We start from the raw sequence: 10,532 nt of genomic DNA on the forward strand, positions 1-10,532 counted from the left end.
CTTAATATTATTGCTTTCAACTATCCTAATACAATCATGGGAAATGTGTTGAGATAAGAACATTTAAGTCAATGTTTACATTCTTTCAGTGTTCTTTTCACCCACTCCTTTTCTTTCCTTTTAATCTCCTCTTTATCCCACCTCACGTTCTTACCTCATCATATCTCTTGTCAAAAATCTCTTTACACCCCAACCTCCCCCTCTCATTATCTTAGCCTCATCTACTTCCTTGTCCTTTCCGTTTGACGTTTCCTCTCCACCTTTCCTCTCCACTCCTCTCTTATCCTCCCATCCTCTCCTCTCCTGAAACCAATTTCCCAGCAGGCTGCGCAGGGTCTCTGTCTGTGTGTTCGTGTGTGTGTGTGTTCGTGTGTGTGTGTGTGTGTGTGTGTGTGTGTGTGTGTGTGTGTGTGTGTGTGGGTGTGTGTGTGTGTGTGTGTGTGTGTGTGTGTGTGTGTGTGTGTGTGTGTGTGTGTGTGTGTGTGTGTGTGTGTGTGTGTGTGTGTGTGTGTGTGTGTGTGTGTGTGTGTGTGTGTGTGTGTGTGTGTGTTTATACGAGTCAAGCGGCAGCTGTATTAAACACTTAGCCTTTTTTTTCCTCTCCTGAGCCGAGACAATTTATCCGTTGCTCAGGGCGGGAGGAGCCAAACGGCTAAATCACATTGTGCCATTAATTTAATTAGCTTGTAATTGACATTTTAAATGCTTCACATTTAAATTAGATGGCCCAGTGTCGCAATGGAAGTCAAAGCAACTGAGGAATTGATCAAATCTCAACAAAGCAGCGCAGGAAAAAAAAGCGGGCCTGAAAAGAGAGCACGTACTGTAAGACATACAGGGATGAGGGCTACGAAGAAATAAAGCTGGGGAGAAACAGGGTGGTTAAAAATGGAGCGTACAAGGGATGTGAAGAGTGTATAAAAGAGACAAATAAAAGGAGAAGATATACAGAGATATATGAAGATAACAACAGCAAGATAACCAAGGAGCAAGGGGTCAGAGGTTCAGATATAGAGAATCCGTTATCTTCTCCTTAACAGATGTTGCCGAGATTAAAGGTCATCTGTCCTCCGGCTCATTCATCCCAATCAAATCCACCCCTCATTGGTTCATCCAGTGGAGGAAGTGAAGAAGTCAAACTGAACTTACGTTATCTCTATTGCCCAGTAAATAATATGATTGCAGTGGGCAACAATCATAAATTATGATGTATATCTATGTGGTTTTACAGCAAGCCCACATATAAGGTTATTGATTTCAATACAGTATGATAATTCCTTTATTTGTCCCACAGAGGACAAATATACATTGTAACAGCCAAAAGACAGTGCTGATACAGATACAACTAAAACAGTGTTAAAGGGGCTCTCATGCTCATGTTCAGGTTCATATCAGTATGTAGTGTCTCTACTGGGACATGTCTCCATGCTTTGATGTTCAAAAAGCTCTTTATTCTTCTCACACTGCCTGTGCTGCAGCACCTCTTTTCACCCTCTGTCTGAAACCAGAGCCCAGTCTGCTCTGATTGGTTAGCTGGCCGGCTCTGTTGTGATTGGTTAGATACATTCCGCCCCTAGCCTATATCGCTAATAGAAGCGCACGTGTTACATGGTGATGTCACTATGTTAAGGTAGTAAACAAAGGAGTCCAATGGAGGCGTTTCAGGCATGGGGGGCGGGGGTGGGAGGAAGTGTGTGAAAGAGAAACTTCCTCTGAAGGGAACACAGGGATTTTAGTCTTTGCAGACCATTTACATGCACACAAACCTATATGACACATTACAGGGAAGAGAAAACACCAAAAAGCATTCTAGGGCCTCTTTTAAGAAATGGATGTACTTTTGTTTTACATCATTATTTAATGCAATGCAATCCATTCGATAGTTTTAATTAAGTGTATTATGTGAGACAAAAGAACAATGTGAACACAGAAAAGATGAAAGCAAGATATTTAGAATAAAAAACGTGTCCTCTTCTAAAAGATTTTATTAATAGAAAGGAAAACCTGCCTTTCATGAAGCATAAACACCAACAATGAAACACATGAGCACAGAAATAAAATCTGAGCTGACAGAAAATGCTCCATTTTAGTTAAATACATACAGTTAAACTATTGTACGAACATATAGGTTCACCTACTGAATTAAAAACAGAACAAATGAACCAAAGAAAGAGAAAACCATAAAGCAGATTCAGGCAGTAGGCGTAGATTCACACTTAGACTATTAGTACACAGAACAGTACAGCTAACAGAGAAGAGATAACATCTGATCCTTTTACAACAAACACTACATGCTCTTTTTAGTTCGTTTTTTTAATGTAACTGTAAGGGAATACTACAGTTACCATTTTTTGTATCCTGATTATAAGAGAAAAGTATCAGCTGCAAATGAAGGCCAGACGGCCAACACAGAGTGTAGCTGGGGCTGTGAGCGGTTAGCAGCACAGCGTCTCACAAACACACAGAGCAACACACAAAATGAATATCGAGTACCTTTAAATGTTTTGAATCTGTTTATTTCATAAAATGGCATTGGTTATTAGTACAGACCATTGCTTATTGATCTGCATGAATACTGTGACCAGCTGTGGAAAAAGACACAGGAAGTGTTGGGATATATTCCAACTCATGCCTGTATCTGTTCTGATACAGATACGTACTCTTCATTAATAGATGAGAATAAGAATAATGCAAGATTTCTTTTCAGCACTGTAGCCAGGCTGACAGAGAGCCACAGCTCGATTGAGCCTTCTATTCCCATAGCACTCAGTAGTCATGACTTTATGTGCTTTTTTAACGATAACATTGTTACTCTTAGAAACAAAATTAATGACCTCTTGCCTTTGACCAGTATAGTGTTATCAACAGCTCCCGGAAACGTAAGTTCTAATATTACACTAGATAGTAAACTAGAATGCTTTTCAGCCATAAACCTTGAACAATTACATTCAATGATTCTCTCTTCTAAACCATCAACGTGCATGTTAGACCCAATTCCAACTAAGCTGTTGAAGGAAGTTTTTCCATTAATTAGCACTTCTTTATTACATATTATGAATATGTCTTTATTATCAGGCTATGTTCCACAATCATTCAAAGTAGCAGTGATAAAACCAAAGCGGTCGCATTCAATCCTGGAAATAAAAAATCAATCAGATACATTTTTCTAGAGGGGAATGCACGGACGCGAGTAGACGTGTGTCCTGACAGCTCCGAGATTAGTGACTTCAAAATACTTTCCCATTGTGCAGTTTGGCTCACTAATAGTATGCAACAACTCATAAGGTACTTATAAATTACTCTAGCTCAATTATGACTACTACTCGATCTAAACAAGACCTCGCAAAAGGAGGCCTCAAACCCTCACTCCTTCCTGACTCGGCTAGCGCTGTAACTGTTGACGCTGCTGGGGACACCCTAGATGCCTCGCTGCTACAGTCAATGATGGAATCTCTCAAGAATTACATATTCAGGATAATTGATGCATCGACCGCGAGTCTGCACTCTGAAATATTGTCTGTGAGACAAGAACTGAAGAGCTCAGTTAACCACTTCAGCGCGCAGCAGAGGCACACGAAGCCACGATCCAAGATCTGGAGCAAGCTGCCACTGACCACAACACTCGGATAGACAAGCTGGAAGCTACAGTTGACATGCTAACTTCACAAGTGAAACGCTTGGAGGACAAATGTGAGGATCTTGAGGGCAGGTCGCGGAGGAATAATTTGCGTGTGATGGGTATTCCGGAGGGACTGGAGGGAGCCCGTGCCACTGATTTCGTCGCGCAGTTGCTCCGGGACTTGCTCAAGCTGGACGAGAAGCCTCTACTTGACCGTGCCCACCGGACCCTGCGAGAGAGACCCAAGGAGGGGACCTTACCTCGGCCCTTTGTTGTAAGGGTCAGAGTTGGGTGTAACAATATTACTTTGTTGGTAACGGAGTAGTGTAACGCGCTACTTTTATAATTCAGTAATCACACTACAGTTACTAACATTGCCCCGACACGCGTTACTTCGTTACTTTCTAAAATCAGTCATAATCAAACCTCAACAAACACCTGCAAAGAACACATGCTAAGGTGAAGCTAAGGCACATAGCTGTTGTTTATTTATATCACACACGTAGTCTGTTTTTCTTCTCTGTTTTCTGGTTGTTGCCTGTTTTGAATGGCGAATACACACTACCGCCGCCTGCTGGTAAGGAGAGTTATTGCCACTTACGCATGCGCAGTTCGTACGTGCTCGGCGGAAGTCTTTGCGGTGTGCTCCAGTCTGGCTCCAGTGCAACACATGGCCAATACGCAGGAGAACACGCTGACGCAACAGCGTGAACAGAGATAGACTGCGCAAAATATACAGATAGCAGGAGACAGAGGACAGCCACGGTCAGATAGGAAAACATTCAGGAGCTATCTGGATCAGTCTTATGCGACAATGGAAACTGAACTAAAGAGAACATTTGAAACTTTAGCAGTCTGCGTGATCTGCCTGTAGGGAGGGGCGGGCCGGCCCTGCGAGTAAAGTAACGAGTAAAGTAACGAGTAAAGTAACGAGTAAAGTAACAAATTACTTTATGTAGAGAGTAACGAAGTAGTGTAATATATTACTTTTTATATATTTTTTTTAAAGTAATATGTAATATATTACTTTTTTTTAGTAAGGCCCCATCTCTGGTAAGGGTACACTTCTTTCATATCCGGAGCCAGATTCTGCAGCAGGCTGGTGAATCCTCTCCTCTTCTCTACAACGGCAAGAGGATCTCCATTGTCCCGGAGATTGCCGTTGCCAAGAAGCGAGCTGCTTTTGTCCCAGTTAAGCGTACTCTACATTCCTACCCAAATGTGAAGTTTGGTCTCCTCTTCCCGGCAACTCTCAAAATTACCATGCGGAATGGAACGTCACACAGGTTTGAGGATCCTACGGTGGCCACTGACTTTGTTAATAAGAACTGTAAATAGACTGCCTATCCTACAGTGGGTCTGTTTAAAAACAGTTATGATGGTCGTTCATTCTTCAGCTGGAGATCGCTAGAGTTTGTTGACAATATTGTGGACTACATTTCCCAAGTGCCTTGCCCGGTCCACGTGACCGAGCTCTGATAAATAATAAAAATACAATTAAGAGAATATATATATATATATATATATATATATATATTAGCATTAGTGTTTATTTTTGCACTACATATTGGGCCATTACGGATACCTCTTTACTCTGGTTGTTAGTTCAATTACTGTATGGGTAACTTATACACAGTGGTTTGTACAATGTACATTTATTAATTCTTAATATGTCACTTTATCTCAGGTAGCGCAATTGTGTCTCTAAGGCTACCTTGGAGCGTTTAGGTTTAGGCCTAGTTAATAGTTTGGGTTTTGCACGTGGCATCTCGTTTGGGGAGATTGCTGTGCTGGGGTGGGCTGGGGAGCTCGGTTCTGTATGTTTCATGTTCTTGTCTTGTATGTTTTATGTTCTATTTTTTTTTTTTTATTGTATTCATCATTGCACTTTGTTTTGTTGGTTGTGCTGCCGGCCCTTCATATTTCCGTTTTATCTTTAAATGGTCCAGCCCAGGTTAATTCAACGCCATGATGGGAACGCCCTTAAGTTTACTAGTTGGAATTGCAGGGGACTGAACTCCCCAGTTAAGAGCACCAGGGTCATGCGCCACCTTCAATATTTGGGTGCTCAAGTGATTTATCTTCAAGAAACACACTTCAAACCATCTGTTTTTTCTAGACATAGGAATGGATGGATTGGACATGCTTACTATTCATCATTTAACAGCAAGTCTAGAGGAGTTGCTATCTTGATACACAAATCAGTTCCCTTTGCTTTTACTCGGATGGTTTCTGATCCGAATGGCAGATACCTGATTGTTATTGGCATGATATATGACACCCCTGTTCTACTTGTGAATGTGTACGCCCCGAACTGGGATGATGTGAATTTTTTTCGGCAGCTCTTTTCTAACCTTCCTGACATGTCCTCACACTTCCTTATCTTAGGTGGTGACTTTAATTGTTGGCTTAGCCCACAGCTGGACCGCTCCTCCAAGAAGACTGTTATGCCTTCGGGGTCTGCTAAGACGATTAGAGACTTCATGAGTGAGTTTGCAATAACGGATCCCTGGCGCTTCTTTAACCCCACCGGTAAAGCATACTCCTTTTTTTCCCATGTTCACCATACGTTTACTCGGATAGACTACTTTATGGTAGATGACAGACTTCTCCCTTCTGTGAGCTCCTGTTCATATGAAACTACAGTTATTTCGGATCATGCCCCTGTCGTAATGAGTATCAGATTTAAGGGTTCTGTACGCACGCAAACCCCATGGCGTTTAAATACGCATTTGCTTTCGGATGAACATTTTACAGAGCTGATTTCCAACCAAATTGACATATTTCTTAGCATTAACAAGACTCCGGACATTTCTGCATCTGTGTTATGGGAGACATTGAAAGCTTATATTAGAGGACAAATTATTTCCTATGTTAGTCATGAGAGGAAACAGAAAAGAGAGAGATTAACTGAACTAACGAGGCGTATTGCTCAACTGGATGACCTCTATTCCGTTTCACCAACTCCAGATGTGTATAAGGAACGCCTCATTCTTCAATCGGAATTTAATACGCTGACCGCAGACCAGGCTGCTGCACTTCTTCTTAAGGCTAGAAGTAATTATTACGAACAGGGTGACAAAGCTGGCAGATTACTGGTGCATCAATTACGACAGAATGTTGCCTCTTACCAGATTCCCAGAATCCAAACATCCTCGGACATTACGATCGATCCCCAAAGAATTAATGATGAGTTTAGAGACTATTATACTTCGTTATACACATCTGAAACCAGCTCAGACACGCAGGATTTGGACAATTTTTTGACCACCCTCGAAGTCCCTTTGATACATCCTGATATGATTGAGGATTTGGAGAAGCCAGTAACTGCTGTCGAACTCTCCGTTGCTATTGCATCGATGCAAGGCGGAAAATCTCCGGGGCCGGACGGTTATCCACTGGAATTTTACAAGAAGTTTCAACAGAAATTAGCCCCTGTTTTGATAGATATGTCTAGTGAATCATTTAATTCGACTAGTTCAGATCTTGGGGAGGAGATTTCAGAAGAACTTTGGGAAAAAGCCCTTGCTAATGTACACAAATCTTCTATTTGTGCTAGACATGGACTGATTCAGTGCAAAGTAGTACATCGCACACACTTCACTAAGCTCAGGCTCTCTAAAATATATAAGGAAGTGGACCCAATTTGTGACAGATGGAGCCAAGCACCGGCGAGTCACGCACACATGTTCTGGTCTTGTCCGGTCTTACACTCTTATTGGACTGACATCTTTAGATCACTGTCAGAAATTACTGGAAAACCGGTCGCTCCTAATGCTATGACCGCACTGTTTGGTGTAACCCCACCCACATGTCCACTCTTTTCTCTGGAGACAGCCTTCATAGCCTTTGTTACCTTACCAGCCAGATGCCTGATATTGCTCATGTGGAAGTCTCCAACATCCCCTTCACACACCTCGTGGTTAAAAGAAGTCCTAAATTCAGCCAAACTTGAGAAAATAAAGTGCATACTGAGGGGCTCTTTGGGGAAATTCCACAAGATGTGGAACCCCTTCTACAAGTATATATGGGAGCTGGACATGCCGGATGTCTCTGTACAATAGGGTGGTGGACCTGCGGTGTTAAACTGTGATTAGCGGGCGTCTGACTGACCAACAAGTGCTGTGTTTTTATTTTATTTGATATATTTGGTATTTTTGTTCCATTTATACACATTATTTGATCTCTAAATTGCATTATGGTATTAATAATGGACTTAGACTCAGAGCCTTTAGATTCTGACTTTGTTTTTTTGTTTTTGTCCTGTCGCAGTCCATTTTTTGTTTTGTTTTATTCATTTATTTTTTGTTTTGTCTTTGTTTTTTATCCAGTCGGACTCAAATCACACTGTTGTCATCCTAACTTGTTTGCCAACTGCTAATGCATTATATGTCTGGCTAACAAACTAAAATAAAAAGTTTTAAAAAAGAGAAAGCGTTCGCAAAACAGCTGTGTGATTACTTAAAAAACAATGATTTATTTGAAGATTTTCAGTCTGGCTTTAGAACACATCAAAGCACAGAGACAGCTCTGGTTAAAGTCACAAATGACATTCTAATAGCCTCAGACAAGGGACATGACTCTATTCTTGTTTTGCTCGATCTCAGTGCTGCATTTGATACTATCGACCATGATATCCTATTGCAAAGATTAGGGCACTTAGTTGGCATACAGGGAACTGATTTAGGCTGGTTTAGGTCCTATCTATCTGAACGCTCTGAGTTTGTACGTGTTAACGATGAATCTTCCACGCAAACCAAAGTTAGCCATGGAGTGCCACAGGGCTCAGTGCTCGGACCTATTTTGTTCACATTATATATGCTTCCGTTAGGCAATATTATAAGGAATCATTCTGTAAACTTTCATTGTTATGCGGATGATACTCAACTATATTTATCAATCAAGCCTGATGAAATTAATCATCTAAATAAAATTCAAGACTGCCTCAAGGACTTAAAAACGTGGATGACCTTACAGTTTTTGATGTTAAACACGACCAAAACTGAAGTTATTGTACTTGGCCTGAATAATCTACGAAACAAATTATCTAAAGATATACTAACTATGGATGGCATTAATTTGGCCTCCAGTGAGACTGTAAGGCATCTTGGTGTTATATTTGATCAGGATTTATCCTTTAATGCCCACATAAAATCAATTTCAAGGACCGCCTACTTCCATCTACGTAACATTGCAAAAATCAGGCATATCTTGCCTCAAAACGATGCAGAGAAACTAGTCCATGCATTTGTTACTTCAAGGCTGGATTATTGTAACTCCTTATTATCAGGGTGTACCAAGAAGTCAGTCAAGTCGCTTCAGCTGATTCAAAATGCTGCAGCTCGTGTACTAACCAGAGTTAGGAAAAGTGACCACATTACTCCTGTTCTGGCTGCCTTACACTGGCTCCCTATAGAACACAGGATATCATTTAAAATTCTTCTTCTCGCCTACAAAGCCCTTAATGGGCAGGCGCCATCTTACCTTAAATAACTCATTATACCCTACTGTCCTATTAGGGCATTGCATTCCACGAATGCAGGGTTGTTGGTTGTTCCTAGAGTCTCTAAAAGTACAATGGGAGCCAGATCCTTTTCTTATCAAGCTCCACATTTGTGGAATCAGCTTCCAGTTTGTGTTCGGGCGGCAGACACCCTATCCGTTTTTAAGAGTGCGCTTAAGACCTTCCTTTTTGATAAAGCTTATAGTTAGGGCTGATTAAATTCCGCCCCTAGTTTTGCTGATATAGGCTTTTTGTCGGGGGACAACATACTTCTTCCTTCTCTCTGTCTATACCTGTGTACTCTCATGTTCCGATTAACCCAGCTTCCCCAAATGTCTTTCTTTTTGGTGTCTCTATACGCCGGGATCCAGAGTCATGGATGATCCTGCGGTCCTGTGTCCTGGATCTTGAGTCGTGGCTTTGGTCCTGGATCATAGGTCCTGGATGGATATCCTCGTGGATTCATCTTCCTATTATACTCACATGCATTTCCAAACATTTGGTCTACCTATGTTGCAAATGTATTATCTTTTCAATTTACACACGGCATCTATTGCACGTCTGTCCGTCCTGGGAGAGGGATCCCCTCCTCTGTTGCTCTCCTTGAGGTTTCTCCCATTTTCCCCTTTAAACTGTGGAGCCTGTGAGAGATATAACAACCATGGATTCCATTAAAGGTGGGGTAGGTAAGTTTCAGAAACCGGCTCGAGATACACTTTTTCTTATATTCCATGGAATGCTCTTAACATCCCGATGGCAATGAATATCTTAAGTGCTTTGACAAAAAATCCATAAAAAATGTTCATCTGTGGAATCCGTAATACTGTAAAAAGTACAGCAATCCGGCTAAACGGATTAGATTGCCGCCCTCTCTGTCAGCCTTCCATCTCGTGCACGCACAAATGTATCTCGTGCTCTCATTGCCCCTGCGAAATTAACCATTGTAGACCATAGTAGACCATGGTCTACCATTGTAGATAGTGCTGCGTACCTGGACTCACATTCAGGTTCAGGTCCGGACTCAAGTCCAGAGGTTCAGGTTCTGAACCCATGGCTTGTGTCAAGTTGTCTGGTCTGAGTAACTAAAGTGAACTTATTGTGAGCTAATTATCAATTGAAAATTAACTCATAATCAACTCAAATTCAAACTCATCAGGTTTATTGTGCTCCCTTCCAACTTGTGTCTACATTTCTCTATAAAGTACAAATGTAAAAAAAACACTTTTTGCCACTTAGTCTACAAATGACTTATGATATCAACTACAGTGAACTACTACAAAGTTCAAACATGTATTTCATTTACCAAACTAAAGTAACCAAACAGTCCCTGAGCTGACTGAGCCTAAATCCCTAAAACGTTGCTGAAAGGTAGAGTGTAGAGTAGACTATACGCATTACACTGTTACACAC

The sequence above is a fragment of the Pseudochaenichthys georgianus genome, unplaced genomic scaffold, assembly GCF_902827115.2.
Source record: "Pseudochaenichthys georgianus unplaced genomic scaffold, fPseGeo1.2 scaffold_427_arrow_ctg1, whole genome shotgun sequence".
NCBI lineage: Eukaryota > Metazoa > Chordata > Actinopteri > Perciformes > Channichthyidae > Pseudochaenichthys > Pseudochaenichthys georgianus.